Genomic DNA, 15,707 nt, shown 5'->3' with positions numbered 1-15,707 from the left:
AACTCATTAACTGTGAGAGACACAGTTATCGTACATCTGGTATGCTTGCAGACAGGTGACTGCGTAACTGTCATCTGAGAGGTTTCATCCAGCAACTGATAGAAACAGATGTAGAGACCCACAGCCAAGCATTGGGTGGAGCTCGGGGGAATCCCGTGGAAGAGGGGAAGGAGGGATTGAAGGAGACAGAGAGGTCAGGGACACCACAGGAAAATCTATAGAATCAACTAACCTGGGCCCACAAGCCTCCACAGAGACTGAACTGTCAAACAGAGAGCATGCAGGGGTTGGGCCTAGGTCCTCCGCATGTATGGAACAGTGATGCAGCTTATTCATGTTGGTACTCTTAACAGAAGGAGTACGGCTCTCTAACTCTTTTTGCCTGCCTTTGGATCCCTTTTCCGGAACTCAGCTGCCCTGTCTAGCCTCGGTAGAATATGAGCCTAGTCCTACTGCAACTTGATATGCCTCGGCTGGTTGATATCCACAGAAGGCTCCCCTGCTCTGAGGGGAAAGGGAGGACAGGAGGATGAGGAGCAGAGGGAAGACTGGGATGTTAATTAATTAATTAATTAATTAATTAATTAATTAATTAAAAAAACTTTATCCCCATTCCCTAAAAAAGGAGGAGTGAAGGGAGCAAGGGAAGGAGGGAGAGAGGGAGAAAAGAGAAGGAAGGGAGTAAAGGAAGGAGAGAGAAATAAACAAACAAACAAAAAACCATGTTCCTGGAAAATCTACTTTTCACAGGTGCACAGTAGTTTTCTTAAAGTCTTTTTCCTGACTATAAACAAGGTATGGTGTCTATTATTATGCATAGGCGTTATGTCTAAGATAGTAGACATACTGTGCTAAGTGTGTCCAATGGTGAAACAGTAGTCCCTCATCAAATGGTATTGCGAAGAGTGAATGCCCACACCAATAAAAATTACGGTGACCTTTTTTTTTCACTATAAAAAAGTTAACTTAAAATGGATAAATATTTCAACTTAAGAGCTGAAATTCAGGGACTGGAGAGATGGCTTAGTGGTTAAGAGTATTGTTGCTGTTCTAGACGATCTGGGTTCGGTTCCCAGCACACACTTGGTGGCCCACAGTTGTCTGTAACTCCAATTCCAGAGCATCCAACACCCTCTTTGACTTTTGCAGGCATCAGGCATGCATGTATGCAAGCAAAACACCTATACACAGAAAATAACAAAACGATTTTATTTTAAAGGTAAAATAAAATCCCATATTCTTCAGGCCACTTTTCAGCCTACTGCAAAGACAAACACCTTCATATACAGACATGCATGGACAGGAATGTAATACGTAGAAACTAGCACACAAATTTAGAGAATATAAGCATTTTGCCGTTTACTACAGATTTCTTTAAAAACAAATAAACCATGTCGGTGATGAGTGTAACACCACCACCGCTCCCTTTGAGTATATGTGCTCACAGGTCACCCCTGAGAAGCTGATATATGCTGCATCCTGCAAATCTCCCCCCTCCCCCAGTGGTGCTGACGCCCTAGGCCTGGCTCATGTTCCTGTTTATGTGTTATGCGTTTGTTAGATGGATCATGTCTGTGTGTGCTTACGTCTACGTTAAGAGGAAAGTGGTAAAAGCATGTGATTACGAATCTTGACATTAGGACTGGAGAGATGCAGATGACCTGGATTCAATTCAGAACACTCACATGGCAGCTCACAACCACCTGTAACTCCAGTTCCAGGCCACCCAACATCCCTTCTGGCCTCTGAGGGCACCAGGCTTGCATGTGGTGCATTGGTATACACAGAGGCAAGACACCCATTCAGAGCAATTGACTCTGGGGGATCGTTCTCAGTCTTTCCTGTCTCTCACAACAGTTACAAGGGTCATCAAAAGGAAGGAAGAAGGAAGCAGCGTTGAAGGTAGAAGATGAAGTGTGAGTTAGCACACGCAGAGGTGTGTGGACAGCCTCCAAAGGCTGGATAATACAGGGAAGCCATCTCTACCCTACAGCTCTGGCGGGAACTCCAGCTTCTGGAACTGCCGGAAAAGAAAATTATGTTGCTTTATGCTAATACATGTGTGATAACTTATTACAGAAAACAATTGAAATTGTTTTATATTAGTGGCTAAAAAGATGAATAACTTCTATTAATGTTGAGAATATGCTAACTATATTGAAAGAGGAAAGTAAACAGGAATGATCTTCTCATCCATTATACCAAAATGCATTTCAAGCGCAGTAAAAAGTAAAGATGAGTTTTTACAAAACTACAGGCACGGTGGATAAAGACAGAACACTTGGAGGATATTAATGATGCAATGAAAAATAACTCTTTTAACCAACGTTTTTGTTAAGTTTGGGTCAATAGCAAGCAATGTGTATAAATGAAATTATCATAGAGAAAATCCTAACTAGTCAATTTACTAAAAAAACGCAACAGATTATCATGAAGAAAGACTTAGTTTCCTAAAGCATTAAGATTTTTTTTAAAAATATACTTATTTATTTTTGGGTCTATACATAAGAGTTTTTTTGCCTAGGTCTATGTTTAGTGCATTACTATGTGCAGGGCCTGTGGAGGCCAGAAGGAGGCATCAGATCCCCCGGGGACAGTTTGTCAACTGCCACGTGACTGGGAAGTAAACCCTAAGAAAGAGAAGCCAGGTTTTTACGCATTGAGCCTCCCCTATAGCTCTGAAAACATAAAGAATCCTTAAGTAACAATGAACCAGGCCGGGTAGTGCGTGTCTGTAATCACAGCACATGGAAGGCTGAGAGCAGAGAACTGCTGTTCATTCATAGCTGATTTGGGCTACAGAGTGAATTCCAGGTCAACGTAGGCTATGCATTTCATAATATATAAATTAAAAATGGATGTCAACTTGACTGCATCTGGAATTAACTTAGACACAAGTTTTTTTTTTTTTCTAATTTTTTTCTAAATTTAATCATTTGATTGAGGAGCTCACCTTTAATACAAATCTTTTGAGGCATGGCCCACCTTTGATTTGGACCACACCTTTGGCTATCGGCTTGTATAAAGGACAAGGAGTGTGATCATCCATTAGAGTGGAGCATCTATGAGAGCAATGCAGTCATGTCTTCTAGCTGTAGTGGTAGTAGCATGCAGCCTTCTATGAGACAGGAGACATGAAGTCAAGGATGAGCCACCTGAGAATGGAGTTTCGTTTGAGGGACTCCAAAGGCAGCTGTTGTTCTAGTTTGCTTCCTGGTGCTGTAATGAAAACAGCTCAAGGAGAAAAGTGGCTCATCTCAGATTACAGGTCACAGCCAACAATGAGGGAACTCAGGCCAAGACCTCGGGGCAGGAACATAGAGGCAGGAACTGAAGAAAGGTCATGAGGAGTACTGCTTGCTGGCTTGCTCCCCATGGCTTCTTCAGCTGGCTTTCTTAACGAACTAGATGACCTATCCAGGGATTAGGTACTATCCATTGTGGGCTAGAACCTCCCAAATCAATCAAGAAAACACACCACAGACAGGAATACAGGTCAGTATGATGTATGAAGCATTTTCTCAATTGAGAGTTCCTCTTCTATGTTTACACTAGCTTACATCAAGTTGACAGAAAACTAATGAGGACGATTGGCCCCTGTAACCACGATATATAAACACATCACTACTAAGCAATAACCTTTCCTTTCTTGTTTATCATAAAGACCTTACCTTGCTATCACAATATGAAAGGGTATAATGTTTAAAGTCTCACAATCTTTAATATTTTCAACACTTAAACAGCCTAAAGTCCCTTAACTATGGAACCCTGTAAAATAAAAAAGAAGGTTAAATACTTCTTACTCTAAAAAGGAAGACCAGGTCTCAGTCACAGGCAAATCAAGGCAAAACCCGATTCCAGAAGTGTAAAATTCTCAGGGTCTGAAGTCTGGAACTCATGATCTTATGGGCCCCAAAGGGCTTGTGTTTCCAGCTCTGCCATGTGATGCAAACACAGCTTACCCTGCAGGCTCAAGCTGGTTCTCCTTCGTACCTGCACTGCCATTGGCAGCCATGCCACGATCCTGGCATCTCCAATATTCTGGTGTTGCAACTGAAAGTGAGGCTGCATTTCCATCAATATCCTCTCTTCAGGGTCTTGAACCCTGCCTCATAGTGTCAAGCCTCGGGTTCTCTCCATGACTCCTTCAACCCTGTCATTCCCATAATGCAAAACAAACAAAACACAGTAACTCATGGGAGACTCTTACACATTACCAGCTTGGGCTGCAACCTTGAAAAGCATTCCTGGCCCACTCCGGACCACAGCTTCTTTAACCCTGAAGAAATAACTTCCCAGAATATTTTGCCTCAAGGATGTTGGTTACTTTTTTCATCACAGCTGATTCCTAAGCCCCAGCTGACTAGAAACCGCAGAGCCTTCATTCAGATACATCACATGAATGGCCCTGACAGGGTTTTTGCTTCCCTCTGAAACCTCATAAGCCCAGGCTTCAATTGTCAGCATTTCCCTCAATGCTCTTATCTTCTAAGCTCCAACAGAACAGCCCATTAAACTTTTTGTACTCATTTTTTTTTCCCAGTCTAAAATTCCCGACATATCTGTAATCCTCCCCCAAAATATGGCTAGGTCTGTCACAGCAAAAGCCCACTCTCTGGAACCAATTTCTATTCTATTCTGTGTTCTATTGCTGTAATAAAACACCCATCAAAACAGACTTGGTGAGGAGGGGATTTATTTCAGCTTGCAACTCCAATGTCGCGGGCCAATACTGAAGGATGTCAGCGCATGAAGTTGAGGTAGGAACCCAGAGGCAGGAACTAAAGTGGAGACTGTGGAGGAATGCTGCTTATTGGCTTGCTCAGCTTGCTTTCTTATATCACCCAGGACCATCTACCTAGGGATGGCACTACCAAAAACTCTGTATCAATCATTAATCAAGAAAATGCCCCCACAGACTCGCCTACAGACCAAGGGAGATGAAAGCGTTTTCTCAATTGAGGTTCCCTCTTCCTGGATCACTCTTACTTGAATCAAGTTGACAAAAGCTAATGCCTTTCATGGGTGTGATCATGGGTGACCTGTGCTCTTAATGAATGAGCCTGCCAAGTGACTGCGAGGATGTCCCCCAAGTGACGGAGAAATTAGAGAAAATACTGGAATCCGGAAAGCAGCACATATTGGGATAAGATCGTAAACATTAAATACATCAAACACTTTGGCTGCAGGACCTTAATAAATCAGTGTGAGAATGAACCTGGAGCTTACCTTCCAGACTGTCTCCTCCAATGCTAGAAGGTTCTATCCAGGCCGCTGCAGGAGAATTGTTGCCAGTAGTCCTGTTCAGTTCGGGAGCCTGCATTCACTGCCACAATGGCAGGCAGAACCTGTTCAGTGGTACAGTGGAACATGGCTCAAGGGTATAACCAAAAGCTTTGCATCAGGACGCTAAATCAGTGCCACAGGAAGTGACTCCTGGGTGGAAGCAAAGACCTGTGGCTGTGGCGGGTTGTGTGTGTGTGTGTGGGGGGGCAGCACGATAACCCAGTGGAAAGGCTACTGCTACTGTCTTGCCAAACAGAAGTATTGGCCTTCTGAACAGTTGTGCTTATACCCATAGAATGTTGCTGTTGTCAGCCTCAGTCATGCAGGGAAACGTTGTTGCTTTTCACCGAACTGGGATAACTAGAAAGAATCACAATCAGCGAAGCTCCTGAGGGGGGAAAACAAAAACAAAACAAACAAAAAAAAACAACAACACATAACCAGGCTGGGTATGAATGCCTTTAATGCCAGCAACTGGAAAACTGAAGTCTGCAGAATCTATGAATTTGAGGCTAGTTTGGAATGCATAGTGAGTTCCAGGCCAGCTAGGGCTACATAGTGAGACCCTGTCTCAGAAATTTAAAAAGAAGGCAACTATGTTCACCACTCTACCACCAACGCTGAGTGAGGTAACAGACCCAGAAAGACACACACGTATATTTACTTATAAGTGGGTTTTAGTCATATAGGTACAGGATAAACACGTTTCAATGCACAGACCCCAAGAAGATAAGTCTGATGGACATCTTAGGCTTCATGTGGGCCCACTTGATAGGGAAGTGGGGATTATCTGTGACACAGACTATGTTGCCTGCTTTCTGATTACCTTCCCTTCATGGGCCTTCCCTACAGGGCCACAGGGAAGGAAGATGAACTCAGTCCTCATGGGAATAGATGAAGGCACCAAATCTCACTATAGGTGGTTGTGAGCCATCATGTGGTTGCTGGAATTGAACTCAGAACTTTTGGAAGAAGAGCCAGTCTTCTTAACCTCTGAGCCACCTCTCCAGCCCCTATGACCTAAATTATATGTGAAAATGTATGCAAGAATATATTAAATGAAAGAAAAATGCACACAAACTTTGAACAGAAGCTTGCTACCTCTTTGTACTGAAGACTTTTGCCTTCATCTTTGTATTTTCTGAATTTTCACTGATGTGAATTACTGTGTGCTAAGTGAAAAGAACAGAGTGTTCGGCATGAAAGCAGAAAAGCTTTTTGAAGTGTAGTTGTTGATTTTAAGAATGTTTGGGTTCTTGTAAGCATCTCATAGCTATTGCAAGTGAAAACTCTCCTTTTTGTGAAATTACTTTTCATTTCTGGAAACACACAAGGCAATACCAAGTGAACACTGACTTTCAGATGCTCCTGAGCAGGATCAGTGGAAGTGAAATCTCTAGAGAAGAATCTGCCTGAAAGAGTGCCTTCCACTTCTTGTCATGGGGTTGGGGAGCAATGCCAGTGTTTTCCTGTCCCTGTGGGTTGTAATTAAATATATGATTCGGTGCACACTTAAAAGACAGAGAATGCTGCCTGTCCCAAACATGCCAGCGTCTCCCAAGCCAAGGAAAGCATCACAAAGGCCCAGCTGCATGGCTGTGTGGTGGCTGAGGGAGGGAGCAAGAAATGTTAACCACAGAAAAGCCAGATTGGGGGAGGGGAGACAGACAGACAGACAGACAGACAGACACATACATGCATACAAACAGAGTGAATGGAGAGCAAGAGCAAGATGAGCAAGATGTATATATAGAGATGCGTGAGAGAGGAGGGCATCTTACTGGTAAAAGAGCAGCACAGTTTAATTGTAAAATGTCAGTCTATACTTAAGTACTTTTTATCGCTTTGATCTGTAATCAGTTGCATGTCTGTGGATTTGCATCATCATGGTTAATGTCCTCCTGGATGAATCTTTGAAGGGGCCTGCTCAGGCAGCATTCCTCCAAGGCTTCAGAAGCACTGTAGCACTTGTCGTCTTCCCAACTCCACTGATAACACCGGGCAAACCACCACAAAAATTCATCCTGCTAAGAACAGAGAGAGGATGAGTCAGGGAGACAAAGGGGAGGACCCAGAAGGTAATTTCTGTGTCATATATATATATATAAAGTAAATTGGAATGCTCCAGAGAAAAATGGAAAATAATGACACCATTTTGTCGCAAGTATATTTTTATTATGTGATATAGGCAAGAACAGAGTGATATAAGACATACATAGACACTCTATTCCCCAAGTCCACAAATGTTTGGTCATACCCGCTTCACATTAAAGCTTTTAATATATAAAATTATTACAAATGTAATCTGAACCCTATTACTCTTCCCAACCCCCTTTCCTTGACATAGCCACTCCCTTCTTTATGTTATTCTGTACGCAAATGTTCATAAGTAATAAGTACTGTTGTATTACTTATAAAAGTGTGTGTGACTTTTCAATAGCTGTAAAAGTGCCTTCTTGTGTATTTATTCCTCCACAAATTAACTTTCTTCTTCCCACATTATGTTTAAGGGATTTAATCAGCTTGCTGCATAACAATCTAGTTCATCCATGTCAAGAGCTAAAGTGCTCTGCCGTCACCATGCAATCTGTCAAATCCCGCACGAGGTGGAGCTGCTTTTCTTTAGCAAGGGATGCTAGGTGAAGCTTCCTTTACACACCTCCATGCACCCCCCTTCATGGGCACCCGCTCTGCAGTTTTTCAGTGAAATTACCACAGGTTCTGAGGATTAAGGTGGCTGTTGTCCTCATAGCCATTGCAGAACTGTTTTTCAAAGTCATCTTACACGTTTCTAAAGCATTTCCATCAGCAAGCTCTGTGTCCACTGCCCCGCCCCATTGTCAATTTACGACCACACAGTCCAAGGTCAGCCGTTGCCTTGAGAGTACGGCGAGGCAACATTCCCTGTCTACTTCACCTCAGCCTCCTGATAAAAAACTCTGCCCATCTGCTCATGAATCATCACAATTCTCTCTTCTATTAAACATCCATTCATCTATTCTGAATGTTTTCACAATTTTTATTAATTAGCACATTAAACATGTTTTTCTTAGATACTTTCTTGTTAGGCACAAGGCTTGAAGGATGCTTTACTTTCCCTAATCGCTAAACCAACAATTCTCAACTTGTGGGTTGCGACCCCCTTAGCTGCCGCATGACCCTTTCCCGGGGGGTGGCCTAAGATCATTGGCAAACACAGATATTTACATTACAATCCATAAAAGCAGAAAACTTACACTTCTGTGAAGTAGCAAAGAGAAGGATTTTATGGTTGAGGGGTCCCCACAGCAGGAGGGACTGTATTCAAGGGTCGCGGCATTAGGAAAGTTGAGAACCGCTGGCAGTTAAGTTTACTCACATTGAATTTCTTTTATATTTTATGAAAAGGCATGTTTAGATAAAAATATTGATTTTTCATAGTCTGCCTTGTCTTCTTGGCTAAGTAATCCTAGCCTATCTTAACTGATAATGTTCATTGTGTGTGTGTTTCTTCCTGAAAGTTTTAGAGTTTAGATTTTCAAATGTTGCTCCTCAGATTGAGGTTTGTGTATGTTGTACAATGTGGGCTGGCCTTTCTGACACAGTTACTCCATCCTATTAAAAACAATCCCCAGATTATTGCTCCAGCCTGACCAATGTTGTTTTATAGTAATTCTTAATGGACACCAGAGGAAGTTCTCTCTCACTCACCTCCTGGGCTTAGTTTTTACAGTGCTTTAGTCTGCCACCAACTTTGTCATCTTATTTCAGTGCCGACTTGCCTTGCATCAAAACTGTGGACTAGTGTTCAATCACCATACTTTTCCACACATCTCAGAATGTAAATTCATTGGGATACCCTTCATGACTAGTTGATGCTGCACAGACTAGCTTTGGCTCTGGACTTCAATTACACAAAAGCAAAAAATGAAACAGGTCGGAGTCCTGGGTTCATATAATGTACACAAGTGAATGATCAGTGAGGTTTTCGGTGAGTTCATTTGACTAAGTCCAGGAAAGGATATGGACAGGGTGGCTGATGTGGAAGGAGGTTGTTGTAGTTTTGATTTAGCCCTTTTTCTTTTTGGACAAGGTTTAAACAAGAATCCAAAAACCATTCTGCATATTTCAGTGAAGAAAATTAATTCACCAGATCCCATGGGAGAGTCAAGAAACAATTCAAGAAATTGTAGGGCATCCTGGGAATTAGTACCAGGAGGAGGCTGCCGCCCTACACAGAAGGTACAGAAAATACCCTGTCACCCTCTCCTGATGCAGCTACTTCTGTATCAGTTATGAAATTTGTCTTCTGTTATGAAGTAGGAACTTTGTGCTGACAATTCCACATCCAGGAGAACACAGTAAGTTACTAGCTTTACTCATGGGTTCTATTTTTGGTTCCTGGACATATTGTTCTGACAATTTCTGGGATACTGGTAAAACCTAAATTTATGGTGAATACAGTTTCACACTCTACCCCACAAGGCTTTGGGTGTTTGAAAAAGACCAATGGTTGCTAGGCAATTGGGGACAGGGGAAGGAGGGAAGAAAAGACAGGCCATAGAGGGTTCTACAGGCAACCAGAGCACAGTACACGATACTCCTGTCACTCTAAGTTTTCCCAGCTCAGAATATGTGACATGAAGAGTGAACATTAGCTTGAACTGTGTGCTTTGGAGGTCAGTGTGTTGTATAGATTCACCAGTTGTAACAAATACACTTCCCAGTGGAGGATACGGACAGTGAGAAGGTTCTTGGAAGGGATGGGCTCTGTGTCCAAGATGTCCCTTCCTCTACTTCACTGTAAAGCTAACACTGCTGTAAAGATAAAAAAAATATTTAGAACTTTAAAGATACATTTTTAAAAAAAATGTACAATTTTATGTGTACATTACAGTTTGAAAGTGTCACTAACATTCATCTTGTACTGTCACCACCATCTACCCCAAGAACTCTTTTCAAGCTAAATTCTATAACTATTAAACGGTGACTCCCAACTCTCCTTCCCTCAGCCCCGATAACCACCATCCCACGCCCTGCCTCTGTGAAGCTAACCACGTTATGTAATTAGTGTAACTGGAGTCATATGATAGCTGCAGTTGCTTATTTACTTAGCACAAAGCCCCTGAAGTAAGTTTATCCATGTTGCATGTTGTCATGTATGCATTAGATGTATTTGTGTGTATATGCGTGTAGAGTCTGAATCTAATTTCACTTTGTGAAGATGGCAAAGTAGAAGCTACCTGCAGGTAACATGGTAAATGAGAAAGTCAAGGTAACAAGGACTAGACTCCATGCCGAGGCAGAAAGAGCGGAAGGCTTCGGAAATCATAAAGGAGGGATAGGTCAGCGGGAGGATGCAGGGGAACAGAAATCGTCTCACTGGAAAGAAAGTGAGTGCAGGGCTCCCCCTGTGGCTCCCTGCCCAGGGGAGGCTGAAGCAGATGCTTCCTCAACACCTATGGGTCAGCTGTGGAGAAGCATTTCATTTTGTCACCCGTCTTTAGATGGGAGTGCTGTGGCTCAAGCCATACTAAGAAACCACTGCTTACAACCGAGCTAAAGTGACCCTTCCACAGCCCCATGGTTAGGGGCAGCTGTGGAGGGTAGTCGAGGAAGAGGAGAGAGGTGTGCCAGGTGCATACAGATCATGAAATCCAGATGTCCGAAGGTTCACCTTGAACAAAGAAATGACCAGGAGGAGGTGGGTACCCTGTAGCTGGGGGCGACCTCCTTACCTCAGAACAACTGTGAGGTCTGGGACCTCTGAGGCTGAGGTCAGTGGGTAGGTAACTCTGAGGCCGCCTGTCTGCCCTAGGCTTCCCTATGGGGCAAACTGAGAATCCTGGAGGAATCCTGCAGGCCCAACACTGCGTGACAACCACAGTCCCTCTGGAAGGTGTTTAATGCCCGAAGTTTGAAAGCTCAAAGAGGTTCGTGTGTCTAGACTGTCTAGACGGCAGTTTGTGCTTGCTTCCCAACTCCCACTGCACACAGAACGGGTGCTCCAGGTAGGGTAGCAGCCACCCCAGGGTAGTGAAAGGGGGAGGCCCTGCCCAGCTCACAGACTACACATCGAAGTATAGTCAGAAGAGGACCCAGCTGTGAAAAGGAGTGAAGCTGCTGAAGTGAAGTCAGCTCTGAGCACATCGGAACTGTGTCCAGCACAGACTTAGCACCACCATATAGGAAATGTGAGCAGTCCACTACTTCTCTCCCCCACCCCCACTGTCTGTGTGTATCTCCACCCCCCCACCATCAACCTAGACCGGGCCAGTCATGGGGGACACAGGAAGAAGCTATCCTAACACTTCATCTTTCTATTGTTCTTTGTGTTTCCATATTTTTTTAAACTATAATTTTAGTCATTTTGACTTTACTCTTTTTTTTATTAAAGTTTTTGTTTTAATATTTTATTTCCTTTTGTGCATTTGTCACATTTTATTTCTGTATGTTCTCATTTGTGTATAATCACTTTTGAACTTCTCGGCCTTTTAGAAAATGTAATTATTTGGTGTTTGCGTGTGCCTGTCTGTGTGTTGCTGTGTGTGTGTGCACGATGGAGCACATGTGCTTTCAAGAGTCAGCTCTCTCTTTGCATCCTTGCACTGAGGGATCCGGGGATGGAACTCAGGTCATCAGGCTTGCACGCCAAATGCTTTTGCCAGCTGAGCTTGCCCTCAGTCCTGAATCCCATTCCTCTCTTTTTCTCTGTATAGCGCTCATCTCCACTGCTCCTTTCGTTGCTTTGGTTTAACCTCATCTGCCCCCCCTTCACCTGGCCTCTTCCTCTATTACACTTATTTGCTATTTTTTCCGTAATCATAAATAGTTCTATCTTCATAATGCACTCTATAGTACATGTACCATTTTCTATGGTCATAGCCCATGAGCCATATGGCCAATGCATGGGGAGGTCAGTGAGCTTGGATTTTGAGTGAATTTCTGTCTCTTGTTTGGTTTGGCACTGTCAAGTGGGTTCAGACTTCCCCAGTCAGACATTCTGAGCACTTGGAGATAAAGGAAAAACTCCTTAATTAATGTGTAGCTCTAGCCTCCAGCTACTGCTTAAAGAGGACCAGGCCTGATCAGAGACATTCCAAAGTTAAATAGAGTATATAGGGATAGACACTGCCATAATCTTGTCTGCAAAGCCAGTGGCCATCCTAGGGTGGTCTTTTTATTCCCCCCTCAAAGGACATTTTTCCCAGACCCAAGCAAGTTTTACAGAAGCGGAAATGTGCAGGTTTCTAGTTAAGACAGTTTGAGCTTTAGCAAACAGAGCTTGCTGTCTAAGTGGATCTTGGTGGTGGTTGCTTCTCATGGGAGAAGAGTAAATGTGACCATTTTTCAGGAAGGTGAGAGGGCAGGTGGGTTCACAGAAGCAGAGGTCAGCAGTTCAGGGTTAGCGCTATTGTCTTAGATCAGAAATACATTCTTACATTGTTTTCTTATTCCTATGTAGCCTAATATTTCCTAAGTGAGCATTTTAATCATACTTAACCAACACTAAAGCGTATCATTTTCACTTTCTCTTTTAATACAACAGTTCATTTTCTCCTGAGTGCTACTAAGGATTGAGCCCTCTAAGGAGTCTGCTCAAAATCTAGAACACTGGTTCTCAATCTTTCTGGTGCTGCAACCCTTTAATGCATTTCCTCATGCTGTGGTGACCCCCACAAACACAAACTTATTCTGTTGCTACTTCATAACTGTAATTTTGCTACTGTTACGAAGCATAATGTAAACATTTCATATGCAGGATATCTGATATGGACCCTGTGAAAGGGTCTCTCGACCCCCAAAGGTGTCATGACCCACCAGCTCAGAATTACTAATCTTCAAATACAGCTCAAACAGGTGTTCAAAACTCAGGTGTGCAAGTAATAACACAGATGCACATGCCCACAACCACAACAACCAAGGCAATGTGACTCTTCCGAAAGATGTGGCTCTTCAACTACTGGACTCTAAGATACCAAAATGGGTAAAGTGCTAGATGTAAAATTGAAAAAAATTAAGTGTCAAAATGATCAATAACTTGGTTATGATATAGGTTATGAACAGCAGATGAAACACAGAAATCATTTCACTGCCTGGGGAAGAAAGTAAAAAAAGTAAAAGGAAAAATGTCAAAATATGAATGAGGAATTCAGGAGGAAATCGGGATTCTGACAGAAAATCATAGAAATATTGGAAATGAAAAACTCGATTAATCAGGCAAAAACAATAGTGAACGCATCATTAATGGATGAGATCAAGAAGACAAAACAATACAGGCATGGAGAACAAGGGTGACATGATAGTCCATTCAAACATCAATAAAGAAAAACAAATAACAGATGAGCAGGACTGCAAGTTCCAACAACCCTGGGACATGATCAAGAAACCAAAACAAAGAATTCATGGTGAAAAAGAAGCTAGGAGAAAGATTAATGTTGTAAAAAAAAATCAATTTAACAAAATCATAGCAGAAAAATCGCCAAATCTAAAGAAATAAACAGGTATTCAAGTACAAGAGGAATTTAAAAGATAGACACCCAGAGAATAATTTCTCTGACACATAATATAGTGAAGATGAAAACAACAACCACAAAAACTGCAAAGAAACAGTATTAAAAGCAATAAGAGAAAAAGAATAATTTTCTCATAGAAGGAAACACATCAGAATAGCAACAGCCCTGTTAGCAGAAGACTCAAAATCAGGAAAAGAGAAGTTAGATGTTTTGCTTTAAAGACAGGGTTTCAATGTATAGCAGTGGCTGGCCTGAAACTTGCTATGTATATCATGATGGTCTTGAATTCATAGAGATCTACCTACCTCTGCCTCCTAAATGTTGGGATTAAAGAGGTATGTCACCATGCCTGGCTAGAATGTTAGAATTTAATCCACCAAAGTAAATAACTGCCAACTGAAATTGCTATGTCCAGAAAAAAATGCCTTTGGAAATCATTCTCACAAAATGAGGACATTTCAAGGCATGCACAAACTAAAAATATCCATGCCCACTAAGCCTGCACAGATGGAGAAACCCAAAGAATCCTAAACACGAAGAGGAAAAGAGGCAATCAGCAAATGCATGAGAAAAGGAACTAAGAAAAAGTCTGTGTCCAATACAATAAACCAACAAACAACTGTTCTAAACAGGGGATACAAATGAAAGAATAAACAACAATCCAATCAGCCTGAAAAAACAACAATAAAGTTACAGAAATTAGCAAACTTCTTTCAGTGCTGATACTAAAAGAAAATGGGTTGAATTATAAATTAAAAGACACAGTATAACTGAATGCATTTACAAACAAGGTCCAACGGTCTTTCTTTATTAAGAAACACACCTCATTGGCAAAAGCACTGACAGACTGAGAATCAAAGAATGGAAGTGAATTCATGGAGGAGATGGAAGGCAAAAAAAAAAAAAAAAAAAAAAAGCAACAAACAAACAAACAAACAAAAAACCAAAAACCAGCCAGTATATCTTTTTTCATAACCGATTAAAAAATGGCACAAATTCAAAAACAAACAGAAGAGACAAATAAAGCCACCATGTGTTAATAAAAGGAAGTCCACATCCTACTTATAAGCACATATATGTCGAATGTTAGGGCTCTCACCTTCATAAAACAAGCACTAATGGATGTAACAGAATAATAATGATGATTTCAATGCACTATGTTCATCACTATATAAGGTCACTCATATTAGAAATCAAAAAGAAATTTTAGACCTAAACTCCACCATAAAATAATGGTTATAAATATGTATGTGTGTGGGTATAATATTCCATCTATAATATGTAGAATATAAATTTTTAAAAGCTCAGGGAACTACAAAATAGATCACATTCTAGAACTTAATAAAAATAAAAGAAAAATAGAATAAAATTAGAATAGAATAGAACAGAATTTTAAAAGAACTTAAATAATTTTTGTACTTTATCAGCTCATGCTGGAATTAACTGATAAATTTGTACCAAGAAAAATACATAAAAACTATACTATATTCTTGGAGATTGAACAATACACTCTTGAGTGGCCACTGGGTTGTTGAAGAAATTAGGTAGAAAATTTGGAAACACCCTAGAATAAAGTGAAAATGAAAGCACAGCTTCTCAGACACTTGGAGCTACAGCAGAGGTAGTTCTAAGAATTTCATAGGTACAAAGATTTACATTAAAAAATCAGATATATTCAAAATAAATAAATAATAGTGCTCTTTAAGGGCTTAGAAAATTAAGTCCTGGCCTAACACAAAAATGGTAGATAGAAAGAACTATGGGATTAAGGACAAACAGTTAGATGGCCACTGAGAGAATAATACAAAACAGATAGATGGTTCAAAAGAAAGAAAGACAGACAGACAGACAAGATCAACAAGCCCTTAGCCAAACTAATCAAAAGAAAGAGAGAGAACACCCCCTCCCCCCAAAAAACCCATTAGG

This window comes from Psammomys obesus, unplaced genomic scaffold (assembly GCF_907164565.1).
Source record: "Psammomys obesus unplaced genomic scaffold, mPsaObe1.curated_primary_1811, whole genome shotgun sequence".
Lineage (NCBI taxonomy): Eukaryota > Metazoa > Chordata > Mammalia > Rodentia > Muridae > Psammomys > Psammomys obesus.
Note: the sequence above shows the minus strand (reverse complement) of the source record.